The sequence below is a fragment of the Haemorhous mexicanus genome, chromosome 5, assembly GCF_027477595.1.
Source record: "Haemorhous mexicanus isolate bHaeMex1 chromosome 5, bHaeMex1.pri, whole genome shotgun sequence".
In the NCBI taxonomy this organism is placed as follows: Eukaryota; Metazoa; Chordata; class Aves; order Passeriformes; family Fringillidae; genus Haemorhous; species Haemorhous mexicanus.
In genome coordinates this window covers 26,129,191-26,144,949 of record NC_082345.1, presented here as the reverse complement: position 1 = coordinate 26,144,949, position 15,759 = coordinate 26,129,191, and positions in this window count along the sequence as shown.

Genomic DNA, 15,759 nt, shown 5'->3' with positions numbered 1-15,759 from the left:
GAGTACATTTTAGGCAAGATGGACTTTTACAGGGCAGAGCCATATTCTAGATGGGTTTGGGACCACTGTCCCCCTGAGCTGGATGCGTGAAATAGAGGGGACTCCTCAGGAACTGCATGGCAACTGGTGTTTCCTGCCAGGTCCACCAGCCTTATGAACAGCCCCTGAACCTTTCTGCTCAAGGAGGTCTCTCAGCCCTGCAAAAATTCTCAAGTCTGGTTTTCTTTGTGGCGAGGAGCAGAGGCTTTGCTGACATCATTTTCACACTCTGCGGTATAAATAGCCAACCTGAAAAACAAAGGAAAACTCCCCATGAAGACCATGTAAGGCAGAGCTACAGTTGCACCATTTATTTATTCGCTCACCGTAGCTATTTCCTGCCTCTGTTGGTCAGAGACCTCCTGTGTTGGCCAAAAATCAGATTTCCTCCCTTGCCAGGAATTTATGGATCAGCAGCACTGATGGTAAAAGGGAATCACAACCCCCTGGCCCTGACAGGACAAACTCCTGTCTACACTTGGCCACAGTCCCACCAGTTGCTCCAAGGCCCAGCACATGTGCTGGGCATCTACAGAGCAGGGCTGTGGAGAAACAGCAAGGCTCGGGCTGAGGCTGGAAGGTCCAGTAAGGCTGGAGGAAGCAGTAAGGCTGGAGGCACTGTCTGGCTCCCTCCATCAGCTCTGCGAGTCTGATGTTCGCTGGATGTTGCAGCAGGCAGGAGTTCCTCAATTTCTCTTGGCTCGTACCACCTCCAAGCTACCCAGAGCCCCGGTGGGAAGCAGATGCCATGTTAGAGAGGGGCACAGTCGAAAGGTTTCCAGGCCATAAAGCCAGGGGGGGTGTCCCTTGGGCGCACATTGAGTCACTTTTTGCTGTCCCCCAGTCTGTAGGTCCCTGCCGTGCGCGGCAAAGGGAGCACTCGGTCAAGGACAAGCCCAGCACCTGGGAGGGGGAGGGCGGCGCAGACACGGACCCGGCTTGTTCAACAAGCTGGAGCGTGGCTGCAGATGCACCTTCTTCAGGCTCCAGCTGCACTACAGCTCTGCAGCTCCTTCCCAGTGCTTGTTGCTGCCTCCAGCCCTGCCAGCAGATCAGTCTGTGCATGTGCTCCTTCACTCGCTCCAGGCACCATCAGCCAGGCTCGCTCGGGCCCCTTCTTCCCCTGCCCCAGCTGTGCCAGCAGCGCCCTGGGAGGGCAGCAGCTCCTCATCTGGAAGTGGTGGCCAGCGGCTGGGGATGGGACCTCCTTCAGGAGATCCAGGCAAACATTTTGGGCCGTGAGTGAGGGTTCCCTGAATTTCAGATCTCCGTGTAGGATGCTAAGCAATCCCAGCTCTCCTTTGGGCATGCCTGGGGTGGAGAGGTGGACACACAGGTCCAGGACTGCTGCTGCGTGGGAGCACGTCTGCAGGCATGAGCTCCCTTGGCCCCACCCATAAGCTAGAGCTGCCTTCAGCTCTGTTCATGGATGAAGACAGATTGCAATTACCCTTGCCTGCTCCCCAGAAATTCTCTGTTCCCTGGGAAATGGAGCTGGGATGGCAAGGGAGAGCATGGCACAGTACCTTGTTGCCCTGCTGACCAGTGATGGGGACAGTGGGGACGGTGTCAGAGCTGCTTTGCCTAGCCACCATGGCCAGGGTGTGGGGATGGAAGGACCTGCCAGCATGGAGCAGTCCCCCTTTCTGGCTGCTCACTCCCCTGCCTGGAATCCCCCCTGTGCACGAGTAGCCACAGGAGCAGGGAAGAAGGGGGTGCCAAAGGTTGGTGTGAGCTGTTTGGAGGGCTGACTCTAGGGAGGGTCCCGTCCAGAGGACTGTCTCCTTGGTCATTGTTATCAGGATAATTTTTCAGCCACTCGAATCCTGTTTTTGTGCTGGTGTTGCCTGGCTCTACGGGAGTGAGGGGGGTGAAACACAGGAAACGCTAGAGACGGAAGCAGAATCATCTCCTGGAGGGAGCGAAGAGCTGCTGACGCCACTGAGGGGAACAAAGACATTCAGAAGGAGTTAGACATGGGCTTGTGCTGGAGACAGCCCAGACAAGTAGTCTCAGTCCCAGCTTATAGCACACCTCACATCCCTCCAGCACGCTGCACCTCCATGTCCCCCAGCCCAACCTCCTGCACTGAGTTCTGGGGTGCAAAGAGACCTCGGGGGATCCCCTGGTGAGGAGAGGAGGCAGCTGTGAGCTAACACTGCCTGATGATCTTGCCATGGAGAAGCCCTGGAGGGGATGACCTGGGGGGATGTCCTCTACTGTATCCCCAGCTGCTGCAAAAGCTTTGGCTGGTGCGGTGGAGCGAGGGTGGCCATGGGAACAGCACAACACTCGCTGGCAGCGTGGGCGCCTGCCTCACCGCTGCCTCAGAGCTCTCCCCTCCAGCACCCCCGAGTGCCAGGGGGCTGTCCCCATGCCTTGCACACACAACAGGCCCTCTGTCCCACAGGCACAAAAGGAAACTCTGAGTAAAAGGGTCAGAGGGCCTGGCATCCATCTCACTCAGGGCCAGGAGGAGCACGCAAACCCCTGCTTAGCAGGGTCACAAGCTGCCCCTGTCCTCATCCCCATCCACGGCACCTTCCAGGTCTTAAGGGAGCCCCCATGTGCTTCCTCTCTTGAAGGTGCACATCAGGAGTGCTGCATCCCAGGTGCCAAGGGATCTTTCATGGGATCTTTCATGTGGCTCTGGGGCAGGAAATCCACTCTCCCAGAACAGAGACCTTGGGTCTCCTAGATGCTATGGGGTGCAAGTGCCTCAGCCAGGCTGGGCTGGGGTGCTCTCTAAGTCCTGGCCTTGTGTGTGGCAGTGGAGTGTGATGACGGTGGACACAGCCTTCTCCTCAACACACTTGTGCAAAGGTAATTCGCCCCATCCAGGTCCCATATCCTGAATTCCAAGAAGAGGGTGTGCACCAAAGCTGTAAGTAATGTAGACACACTTTCTGTTACAAGGGGCAGCGTTCCCATCTCAGATCCTTCTGTGGCTCAGGAGTGAGAGCCCATTCCAGCTCCATCAGATGTAGAACCCCCTCCCTTCCATGACCCCATCCCCATGGCACGTGCACTGCCTGCTCCAGAGCCAGGGAGGAGGATTTTCCCCTCCAGTGATGTCATGAAGCTGAGTGGTGCTGTGGGACACTGGGGACCACAAAACCATTTGGGGCAGCACTGCTGGGGGGAAGCTTACAGTACCCCTACCCTGCTGCCTGCAGAAAGGGCAGCACAGCCAGGATGCTGCTGCTGCCAGGAGTGCCTCCAATCCCCAGGGTCTGCCTTTGTGAGCAGTGTTTGTGGCTGGAACATAAGCGTCAAAATGTCATCGGTCCCTTATCTGCAATGTATCTGGGTCCTTTTGGTACCTACTCAGCCTCCAAAAATAGCCTAGCAGGGAAAAAGAATACATTCCTGAAATAGCAGCACCACTTGGGCTCACCAGTGCTGGAGCTGACACCTGGTTGAGTGCCCACTGCAGCCTTGCAGGGAGATTTCAGATCCATCCTCCTGTGCTTTCCCAGCCTAAAATAGCAGCCACACCCCACTGCACTGGGAGGCTGGCAGGTGCTTTCCAGCTTTTGCACAAAGCAGTGCCAGCTGCTGCCTGGCCACCCTGTGCCACGGTGGGACACCACCCTTTGCTGCCCTGTGTGGCCCCGGGCATGTTCCTGTGCCCACCCTGCTGACATGTCCCACGGCGGGCAGGGAGGTGTGCACAGCCCTGGAGCACAGCAAGGCCCAGGTGAGTCACCCCTAGGGATGCAGCCAGCCATGTGGGAGGAGAGGGCTGGCTGCCTGCCTCTCCTGAAAAGGAGAGCTGCTGAGGAGGAGGAAGCTGGGAGGAAGGAAAGCCTTGTTTGTCCGTTCCCAGAGCGGTGCAGGAACTGCTATATGAGGAATTACCTGACCTCAAATCTCCAGATGCTTTTCACTAACTTCCTCGTTTGAGCCTCCCCCAGCTCCTGCAATCTTGCCCTGTGCTCTGCTGCTGCTGCCTCCCCTGAGCTACCCCAGCACTGGCAGCTGGTTTCCTCCAGGCTGCAAGGACTCTTCCGCCTCCTTATGCTCCAAATTTATACACACCTGCTCTTCCTCCTGGATGGGCCACATTCACTCTGCATATGTGAATCCAGAGGCCCAGTTCTGCCAGGCAGGCAGGGGAGGCAGAGAAAGCCACGGTGAGTGGGTGGTTCCTGAGCTTCCAGTCACAGGGAGGATGCTGCAGGTGTGGGGTGTCCTGTGGGATGCTCTGTGGGACCCAGGTGGGAAACTGGGGACTCAGGATGTAGAAAATCGATGCTATGCATCCATCACTGGCACATCTTGGCCTTTGACACACATTCCATCCCCACATACCTCGTGTTGCTCCCCGTGCAGTGCTGCACAGCCGGACTCCTCGGCATCCATGAAGGATGAGGGGGTACAACCGTGACGCAGAAGCTTCACGCTCTTTGGAGACTATTGCTTCCTCTCCTGCCTGGCCCTTTAGGAGGTCTGGGCAAAGATGTTTATGCAGAATACAAAAGGTTTAAGGATGTGTGTTGGATTCTGAGGGATGGAGCCCAGCATGAGATAAATGCTGATCTGGAAGCAGGATCCAGCACTGCTGCTCTTCGTACTGAACGGTGTTTCCTGGGGCAATGGGTGGAGGAGGTGTGAGGCTGCCGAGCTGGGAGGGCTGGGAATCACGAAGATGAGGTGCTCCCAGGGATGTAGTCAGGGGCTGGGAGAGCAGGAATGGAGGCGTTTTACTGCAGAAGAAACCTGGGACTGTCACGTGTGTCCAGAAGCAGGGCTGGGAAAGGATGCATGGAAGGGCCTGCAGGGAAGGGGAGATCAGCAACAGCATGAGCTGAATGGGGGTTAAAGCAGGGGTCTTTTTGGGGACACTCCTCTTCCAGTGACCATGCTGGGAATTGAGTAGGTTCTCAGAGTACCTCCTGGGGCAGAGGTACCCCCAAAAGCAAGATTGAGGGATAGAGGGCAATAGAAATAGATTGCTGAGGTATGTGAGGAAAAGCTGGGATGGTAGCGAATGGAAAAACCTTGGTTTTTCTCCTGGAAGAATCTGTTCAACAAGAGACTCTCCAGTGCTTTGCAACCTCACAGCACCCCACCAACCCATGGTTAAATTAGGGTCTGAGACCTTCCAGGCTGGGGCAGGAAGGGGGGATGTGAGTCAAAACAACAAAAACAGCACTCTTGAGGAGGCTAATTTCAAGGCTGGGATGGATCTTTTGAAATAGCAGGTTATTTCTAGACTTAGGAAATGAACCAAGTAGTCCACAGGCCCCGAAGGAGCCATGGGGAGGTTTCATGGTCTCATACCTCTGAATTCAACAGCCTGCTGTGCAAGCTGAGGTCACTGGCCATTGCAGATGACAGGAACTCAGGGAGAGGAAGAGGGGACAGGATGCTTGGCCAAAATACCTTAAGAAATTATGTTAAGGATATCCCCTCTCCTCCAGAGCCAAGATGTGACAGTACCTCCCCAGGGTTCCATGGGGAGCAGGAGTGAGAGGGTTGCTTGCAGCAGGAGAGGTTGCCCCAAACCTCTCCCCAGCTCCATCACTCTTCCTGGCTTTCCTCTGACTACAGCGCTGCTTTCCCCTGTCCCCTTTTCTTTCATGTCAACATGAGAAGCAGCAAGTGAAACCTTCTAAGCCCAAACAGGATAAACATGGGTCAAGACTGAGCAGGGGGTGGTGTAATGGCAAGGTCACGAGATCGCTGACCTGCAAGAAGCCAAAAAGACAATATGATGGGGTTTGGGGTTTGGAAGAGCAAACAGGCTTGTGCTGCAGCAGCAGAGGAAGCAGGAGCCAGCCTGAACATCATGCTGAACCGTTCAAGCACGATAGACCGTCCAATTCCACTGCCCATCTGAGCAAGAGTTTGCCATTGCTGAAGTAACTGTGAACCGCAGCAGGAATTTCCCAGGGAGGTGGGGGAAGCCCTGCCAGCACAGGGATCAGAAGTCTTGAGGGGTTGTGCCCATGCTTCTTGGCCTGCCTCTGTCCAGCAGAAAAGTAATGGCTGAAGGACTCAGGTCACCTCAGGCAGGGAAGGTGGTGCAGCCCCTTAGGGTCCCTTCGGTCACCCAATGAACAAATGGGACTGTTTGAACCTTAAAATCTGCAATAGAGCCCTGTGAAATGCTGGTGGTTATCCAAAGAGAGGGGGCTGTGGTCATGAGCAAGAATGTGGCAGAACTGGAGAGATACACAGCTTTGCTGGTTCCTGGGAAAGGAAGCCACCATCTGGCTTATCAGAAAGAGGAATGCTGATGGAACAGCAATTTCATTAGATAATCTCTCTAACTACGACAGGTGATAGGATGCAGATTCCCCTCCTGGAGAGACCTTTGTGGACACCTCAAGCAAGAATGTTTCTGACCTTGTCCTTCCAGTCAAGGCCAAGTGCCAGAGTGAGAAGAGAAGCTGAGGGTCCCCAGGACCCTCCTTGCTGCTCCCCAGTGCCTCAGCCCTCTGGGGCTGGGTGGGATCGCTCTGCAGGCCTGGCTGGGGATGCTGGGAACCAGTAGCCAGACCAAACAAGGTGTTCCATATCCAGGATAGAGAGATCCCACAACACCAGGCTATGTGTAAACCTGCCTTCCTTTGCCAGCCAACATCTACTGAAGGCCCTTACTCAGGCTGTGCTTGATCCCGGTAGCTGCGTCATTCTTCCCCTCTACCCAACCCCCTTTTTCCCCTGAAGAAATTTCTACGAGATTTTTTTTTAATTGGCTTTGTCTGTTTGATCCCTAGTTCCTATCCAGGCCAAACAAGGAATGCATCCTACTGGAGACAGGATAGAGGACTCTTGGAGTTAATAGTTTTCTCCATTGTCTTTCAAATGTGTGCTGAGATGTCCTGTAGCTGGGGGACCCATTGTGCTGCCTTCCTGCTTGTTTTTCCAAAAGTCTCCAGTGAATAAAAGCAATGCAGAGTTTGTAATACACTTTCCATGACCTCTAATCTTGTGTACGATCTGTCTCAATTGCCAGGTCGAATACAGTATTCATTAGCAGTGGTTCCACCTCCATCTCATCTACTTCTCCCAAGTAGCCAGCCCCAAGATATCCCTGGCTGGCTCCAGCTTTCCTTGGCTGCACCACCATCTCCACTGCCCTCATCCATACCTTCTTGTCCCTCCTCCCTTTTTTCTGCTCCCCCAAATCATGTGTCTTCCCCTCTTCCCCCAAGCATTTGGTTTCTGGAGGTGCTGGCACGGGGGTGGCTGTGGCAGGGAGGTGACAGATCCTGGTGAAGGAATGCCTGCACCTTCAGGAATGTACTTCCTGGGGACCATCCTCCCTCCCCATCCCACCACGAGTGGGTCGGGGATGCCACTTAGTGGTTACCAGCCCTGGCAGCACAACAGGGAGCCAGAGCAGTGGCTGGACAGGACTTGAGGGCAGACAAAGGCTCTGGGTTTGCCTTCCCACCCTGGCTCTGAGTTCACTCTGCCGCGTGGGCTTGATGAGATTCCCAGATGCACAGGCACACAATGCAGCAGGGAAACCCTGTTCTCCTGCCGTTATTCTGCATGGCTTCTCTGGGAATGTTTGCCCTTCCTACCGCTTTCCTGTGATGCCGGAAGCCTTCAGGTGTCCCTCAGCTAGGACAGACACCTGGGCTTTAAGGATGAGTCACCCTCTCTTCCTATGTTCTCCTCAGCCTTCCCTTTGGCAAGGACTGGCAACAAACAGCAGGAATGAATCAGAGGCCAGGGTAGCTGAGGGACCAGAAGGCCATCCCTGGGCATCCCAGCATATGTGTTCCAGCTGCAGCACCACAGGGGACTGGGCATTACCCACCACTGAGTGACAAGGACTGGTGATTCCAGCAGCAGAGAAATCCCCAAGCCATCTTGCTGGAAGCTGTGTTTAAGTCCTTCCTAAAATGACTGAATTCAAATTGTGATCTCTTCCAGCACCAAAGGGACATTCCCAGAGCTTCCCCTGGACAGAGTAAGGATCCCTCTCCTGCTCCAAAGGTTTGAGCCCAGGCCAAGGATAAAACACCAGCTTCATGCTTTGGTCTTTCTCCATTACCCACACTTTTCTCATTGTTTTTTTCCCTCTCATTTTCTTCTTCACAGCAATGGGTAGACCCTGACCTGGATGTCTGTGCCCACCTTCAGCTGACAGGGTGTCCCTCTCGAGCTGCCAGCCTCAATGACTGATGTCCCAGCTCTTGTCAAGGGAGTGTAGGCAGGAAGGTGTGGAGCTGGGACACCACCACAGCCCAAATCTCCAGACAAACCTTGTCAGTCACATCTGCTGAGGAGACAAGTCCAGTCTCACTCTGGGGTTCCCAAGCACTGCGCAGCTGAACCTCTCTGCAGAAAAGAGAACACTGAGTCTGGCTGCTTGCAAGTCTCCGTCTTCTTCCCACTTCCCAGGGATCCCGTAACACACTTGTACCTCGCTGTGCCACATTGCAAGGATTGGTCACTGGAGGCGCCACAGCCACAAAAACATGGGTTGGGGGAAAGGCTTGGCAAGCAAGATTTTCTGGGCTGTGTTATGCACAGGACAAAGGGATTGGACTAAGCAGTCAGAGTGGTTGGGTTTAGAAAAGGCAGCTGGAAATCAGCCTCTCCTTCTGGAGATTGTTCACACAGTCACAGAAGGGACTTACAGTTTGGTAGTGCTGCTTCTCTGTGCTTCTCTTCCCAGAGCTCTGCTCAGTTCAAACCCATCCCATCTGTGGGAGCAGAAGATAGACTCAGGGCCTCTGAGAATGAAGGTCATGGCCAGGCTGTGCAAAGCCTGCACAGCCCAGGCTGGGGACGGCATGGGCAGGCATTCTGGTGCTTCCTGCTCCCTCTTAGGAAGTTAGTGCCTGTGCTGTGAAATGCTACCCAAATATTCTGCCACCTTTATCAGCCTTGGCTTTACTGCCCATTATCTTGCTCCCTTTTTCCGAATTGCTCCTCAGGTTACAGCTACTGATGTAAATCAGTGGGGTGTCATGCAAGCAGGCTGGAGGACACAGGTCAGACGGTGGGGAAGGAGAGGGGCCATGGCTGGACTGCTCCTGTGGGAACCCACCAGAGACAGTGGCAGCCCTGGGTCCAGGGGTACCCAGGGGGACAGGTCCGGGGTGGCTGTGGCTGCCCCTTCTGCTGCAGCTTAGCATCCAGGTAAGCTGCCCAAGACCCACATTATCTCTGATGAAAGGCAAACATAAAGGGGAAAGTGAGAAGGAATTCCTCATCTGAGAGGGCTCTTATCACCTTTCCGCTTCCCTCCCCCTGGAGAGATAGGGCAGCAGCTCAATGCTCCGTTGTTCCTCAGGGGGCCTCTCCTTCCCTACTCCCATCCCCGTGGGGACATGATGGGGGCTCCCAGCCCCGCAGCTCTCCAGACACCCTTAGGGGCACATTTCCTTCCAAAACTGAACCTCTGTGCTTACCGAGAGTCCACCACAGCACCTCTGGGCTTTGCAAACCTCATCCAATGAGCCCCCAGGTAACTGAGAGCCTTTTGCTTTGCCTTGGGAGCACCGTGGTTTCGTGTGCTCCCAGCACACGCTCAGGTGGCAGAACAGACAATGCCTGCTGGCCCCAGCCGCAGAGGGTGACACTGCTCAGGGCAGCCTCCATCAGCAACAGGTAACTGAGGCCAAGGAATAAAGCTCAGGCTCATATCAGCCCTGGAGCTGTGATAAGTCACAGGGTGCTTACACAGTGGCCTAAAGCAATTAACTCTCCCAATTAACCCTCCAACAGAAGCAGAGTGGGTCAGGCTGGTGGGCTGAGGGCGGGAGGAGGCAGCGTAGGTGGTTGGGTTCCCCTGCAGCAATGAGGTCCTCAGGGCCAGCAGAAGAGCTGAAATAGTCCCTGACATATCATGGGGGAGAGGCAGACATCAAGGAGACCCACGCTCCATTCTGGCAGAGGCAGGGAAAAATGCTGGTCAACATCATCCTGAAATCTCAAGGCCCCTTGCACCCATCCCTGTAAGAAGAGCGCTTGGGAAAGATTTTACGCAGCATGCCAGCTGCCAGAAGTGTTGAAGCTATTGATCATCAGGTTACAGAGTGGTGGCATAAAATCATGTGAATCCAAAGAGCGAACAGATGGCCAGCCTGAGCGGGGATGAAATTATTTTGTAGCAGATCTGAAAAGCAGCTCAATTCAGTGTTAGTGCAAGAACCAGATTTGATTTGGCAGAGAAGACAGGGTGCTTGCAAGGCTTGGTAGTGCCACATTTGTTCAGTTCTCAAATTTGTCTTTATCCTGAGGTTGTTTCTCTTGGGTTGGGGATACACTCACAACTCGCTCAGCTGTGGTTTGATGCAGTTGCCCAAATATTGGTTTCCAGTTTCATTTTAGATGCAGTAGTGTATCCTGCCTGGCCTCCAGCTGCTATTCCAGACGGTCTTGGGCTCCAGGAAACTTCCATGGCAGATCTGCCAGCCCCCTTCATGTGTCTCAGATACTCTAAGATATCTCATATGACTCTAAACCACTTCATTTTGGCAACAGGATCCCAGGATTGTGAATACACTGAAGAAAATATTTAATTTTGCATAATTTTTGCCCTTTTCTGACAGCGCCTTGGGGATTTTAGGTAGGCAAACCTCCAATGAAGTGGTCATAAATCAATCAAAATAAAAGGGTCTGTTCAGCACAGGGTTGGGGGAGAAAATCTTTGTGGAGCCAAAGTCAAAGAAAGTGCAAATATTTCCACTCCATTTTCCCATGTTGGATGTTGCGATTGACCCTTTTCTTGGTAACTGAGGTGTCTCAAAGAATATACAAAGAATATGAAGGACTTGAGAGTTGAGAAGTGCCCGTGGCTGATAGGCCGATTTGGAATCAAATTGATCAGAAATCACAACTGGAGCCAGAAGAAGATACCAGCCAGAGAGAGCGAGTCTTGCCCCGATAACTGCAGCCACCAGGGCTCCTTGCAGGGGGAAACTCCCAGCTGAGAACAGTCTGCTCTCAGAGCTGCCTCATTTTGGTACCGTTACAGGAGAAGGAATGCCTGGGAAAGTCCCCTTCTTTCTTCGTTGAGCGGGAGACGGTGCCAATGTAGGGAAGCCTGGCAGAGCACAGGGGCAGGTTCAAGCAGATTCAGCCAGGGGCAGTGGGGCTCTGGAGGCTTTACCAGCTCCGTGCAAGCAGAGAGCTCTGCACTCCCGGGGTCTCCTGCTGGCAGCACACTTTGGTGGACCTCCTTCTGCAGGCAGACTTTGGAAGAGCAGCTCTGCTTCCCCCCTTACTCTTTATTCCCCTGGCTTGCAGAAAAAGGGCATGGGAAGTGTTGGGAGGCTGTAGTTCATGAAGAAGGATCCCAAAGCCTGGTGGAGATTTGCAGGCGTATCCAGGGGCACAGCGAGGTTCCACAGGGTCTGGGGCAAAACCCAGGTCTGTGATCTTTCCGAAATGAGGATGTCTCTCAACGTAATGAGCCAGGCTCTCTCAAGAGGTACCCAGGGGCAAACTGCTCTCACTCTTCTTTCTCCCTGCCTGCTGCCCTGCCCACCCTCCAGCTCATCCTGGGCAAGTTAAATGAATTAAAATTAAACGCATCTCTAATTTATCTCCGTTCTATTCTCCCTGGAGAATTGTTGTCCCAGGGTGATCCCTCTGATAATGAGAACTGCTTTCGAAAATTAAAAAATACTTGTTACAGAAACCCCAAAACCAAGTGCCTTGAGATTAACGAGGAGGCTAAAAAAACCCGGTGAATGCAAATTTGCAGAGATTAGCAGCTGTTCAAATGCAAGATGATCACCCAATGGCATATGCTTCCAGAGCATTGACTAAAACCCTACAGAACTATGAATAGATTAGGAAAAAATGCTGACAGTTGAGTGGTTTCATGGATATCCTCGCAGGAATTGGTGAGGCAGACACCCATTCTGGACTGGCAAAGCCTGTGTTTCAGAAACCAGGGTGGGACTCACGACCCAGACATCTGAACGTGAAATTGGAGGAATATTTGTTACTGAAATTCCAGTGTGTTTTCCAGGGAGCTGGGATGAGGGGAAAGGAAATGACTGCCAGAATGGCTCCAGCCCCGCTTTCTTTGTGAAGCTTCAGAAAAAAGCACAAATGACCCAATGCTGACGGGCCAAGGAGCGAAGGTCTTGCTCAACGAGTGTAAAAATCCTCGGCCCTATGAACGTGGCACTTCATTGGGATGACAAAGGTGACAAAGGTGATGGGATCCTGTGCAGAGGACATTCCTTCACCGTGCGGCACAGCAGGAGGTCAGACAGAGTAAATCACAGCCCTTGTCTGGGGACTGAGAGGTGTAAGAGGAGATTAGGTGATGTCGGCTGTAGGCGCGGTGCTAAAGCCATTAAAGCCCTGCAACCGCTGCGCTCAGGATGGGAAGAGAAAAGCACAGCCAGCTATGGGAAAAGCAGATTGCCAAGGAAAGCCCTGAGCTTTATGGTGTTAGGTCTTTCCCAACAAGGGTCCAGGTGCTGCCCACACAGATGCAAGATTAACCCTGTGGAAATCGGCCAGTTCTTCGCTGCACGTGGACACAAAACCTCCCCCAAGCAGGAGCAACCCAGACCTCCTCCGGCGTCCTTGCCCCTTCCATCCCCTCATCCCTTGTGCCCTCTGCCCCCGCTTCCCTTCCCCATGCTCAGTTGTTCCAGCAGCAGCCTCCCCGCTCGCTGCAGTCTGCGTGCCTGGCTCAGTGACCTTTCCCGGGACAAAGGCTGCTATTGACTGGGGGCAGGCACGGCCGGCGGTGACACAGAGCCACAGAGGCAGCGGTCCCATCACGGCAGAGAGGGTCCGGCCGGCACAGCTGGGAGCGGGGGAGGCAGCCTGGGAAAAGGCTCCAGCCTTTCATGGCACTCGGTGGCCCATGCGTCACACACGGGTGGCTCCGTGCTTAGACACGCTTCTCAGCCCCTTTAGTCCCACTGCAAGGTGCCAGAACCTCAGCACTGGAAATTAAAGCTCGTAACAGGACTTTAGGAGCTTACAGTGGTGGTAACATCCTTCCCATGTGCCCACGCACCAAAACAGCTTTGCTAGGAAAAAAGTCTCACATAGTTTGGGAGAGATGCACGCTTTGATTCATCAAATCCTTTGTGGCTGGGGGTACCGTGACTGTGTAGCTGTGTTTTGATAGGCACTTTTCACACAGAGTCTTTTAGATGTGGAGTGAGAAGGCAGGGACCATTTTACCAACTACACCCCACGACTGACCCTCTCAGCAGGGCTTGGGGTGTCTGTTTCCCCCAATCCTAGCCATGGGATAACAATTCCTCCCTGTCTCACCACGGAAGAGAAATGAGTCAGTGCACATACAGCAGTTGCAAGATGGATGAATATTACCATTGTTGCTAAAAGTGCTAATGCCAGGCAGGACCAAAGGATCTGTTCTGTATAACTCACGGTCCCCCCCCCCAGGCCCCTTCCAGCTTCCCTGCATTTCTACAGAAACATCAGTCCGAGTTTGACATTTCTACCCGGCACCATCTCTCAGCAAAAATCACAGGTCTTTATGATTCAGAACCCATTGCTAATTCCCTGCCTGGAGCCGAAACAGCACCAGAGAACACCTCGCTCCTGACAAGCCCAGTCCCTCAGCAGAAGGAGGTCAGCACCACTCCAGATCTAGGATGCAGTAAAGGTGCAGATGAGAGGGAGGCCAGCTCCCTCGGTGTCCTAGCATGAACATCACAGGCAGAGGCACTTTGCTAGCCCCACCACAAGCTAAACTGCAGCCTCTCAATCCAGAAGAAGAGGCAGAAAAACATATACATAGTATTAATGTACTGAAATCTCTAGATTGGTAATTTCTGTCAGTACTAAAGGTAAAAAAATAGCTCTGAAAATGTGTAGAGTTAGGCAGGAACCTCAGTGCAAGCTTTAAGTGAGGAAAGGCACCGTACTGGAAAAATGGACTGAACAGTCCAGCATAGCCGGGTTTTAAATGTGCTCACCACCCCTGGCTAAGCCAGCAGCTGGAGTCCCCCTGCATCTGAGAGAAAAGCTCAAGAAGGAAGGGACCATTCTCTCTCCAAATCCAGTGTTTTATTCCAAGCCAGTCAGCCAGGTCGTCCTTCAGACCACCAGTGAACCAGTGTGTCTGGGCCAGCAAACGCCTTGCTGGCAATGTCTGAAAGATCTCACTGCCCCTTATCTGCTGCTGCTCTGTCTGTTGGATGGAGGAATCCCAAAAACCTTTCCCTCCCTCTCTTCCTACCATCCTTCATGAGAGTGGTAAATGTCCCTGTGCAGTGGGGTTTAAAGGTTTAAAGGTCCTTATCAACTGGTCCTCGACCTGCAGGCCATTCCAGCCTGAGTTCCCACACATGTCCTTGGGAATGTACCTCCCTCAGAGCAGAGAACAGATACCCAGGATTTGTTTTGCCTGCTGGGCAGTTTCCCTGAAGAGGTGGGAGAAAATGGGGGTGAATTCAGGGTTTCATTAACCTAAGAGTTGATTGCAACAGCAACTTGTCCTATATAGGAACTGTGTCAGGAAACAGGCAGAGGAGGAGGGGGAGAAGAGAGTGGGTTATAGCAACCCTGCTGCTTCTTCCAGACTTGCTTCCCTCAGCTGAGTCCCCGAAGAACAAAGCAGCTTGTGTGGGTTTGATTCCCAGCTCCAGCCCCTTCAAACTCTATTGGGACAAGGAAAAGGCAAAGCTGTGTGGCTGCCTCACACAAGATACACAGATAATCCCACAGGCCATGTGTCCCATACAGGGATACGTGTGAGTCCATTGAGAACCTTCGGGCCACTTGCACGGCACCCATTCCCATGTAAGAAGTGTTACAGCAAAATTCTCCCTGCACACACTTATGTGGCCCCTCTGGAGATGTGTGGAGCATCTTTAGCTCAGAGGCACAGTCACAGGTACATATATCCCACACAGCTGTGGGGATACTTCCCAGTATGAAGAGAGAGGGACTGGGAGCGAGTGGGTTTAGGATTGGTTTCTGCTGGTCTTGGCTTCTGCTGGCAGCAAAGGGGCTGGTTCCTCCAGCCTAGCCATGCCTTCTCCAGCTTCCCATGTCAGTGTGAGGGAACAGGTGGCAGGGTGGCAAGTTGGAGCTGATCAGGCTGAAAACAATCCCTGCAAAATGGATGAACCAGGGGGAAAAATTTTTTTAAAAAGAGAATGCACAGCTGGAAGGAGAGGGGAGAAGGCAGGATAGCTGCTTTCTCCAGAAGCTTTTTTCCAAGTGACTTGTGCCAGTTTTTGAAACCACACCCTCAGTCACAGACAGAGATGTAAATATGTCTGTTCCCAAGCAGAGCTGCATCGTGGGGATACCCCTCCTCCCCACAAGCACCCCCGTGGCTGCCCTGCCATGCTGGGGGAGGAGGGCAGAGACAGGTTTTGCTCAGGAGCTTCTAAAAACCCCTGGGAGCAAGTTTGGGAATGTGTGAGAGCGGCAGAGGTGCAAGAAGGAATAGGGTAAGGAAGGAGGACTGGGGGAAGGAAGGAAGGAAGGAGCTATTGTCACTGGAGAGGTCTTTGTGTGACGAGCATTGCTGAGATTCCTGCATCCCTGGCAGCCCTGCAGAGAGTCCTGCAGGGGGTGAGTGAGGGAGAAGGAGAGGCCAGGCAGGTGGACAAGAAGGTCTGTGCCATTCCTAGAGCTGTGTTTTCTTGAGATAAGTCCGACCTATTTGCAGTCACTCCGGAGCAGCAGCAGGAGCTGGCCTTTACGTCTGTCTTGACCTTCTATTGTGGCTCCAACATTGAAGGAGATTATGGCAGTGACCAAACAACTCCCAGACTTTGAGACATTCCC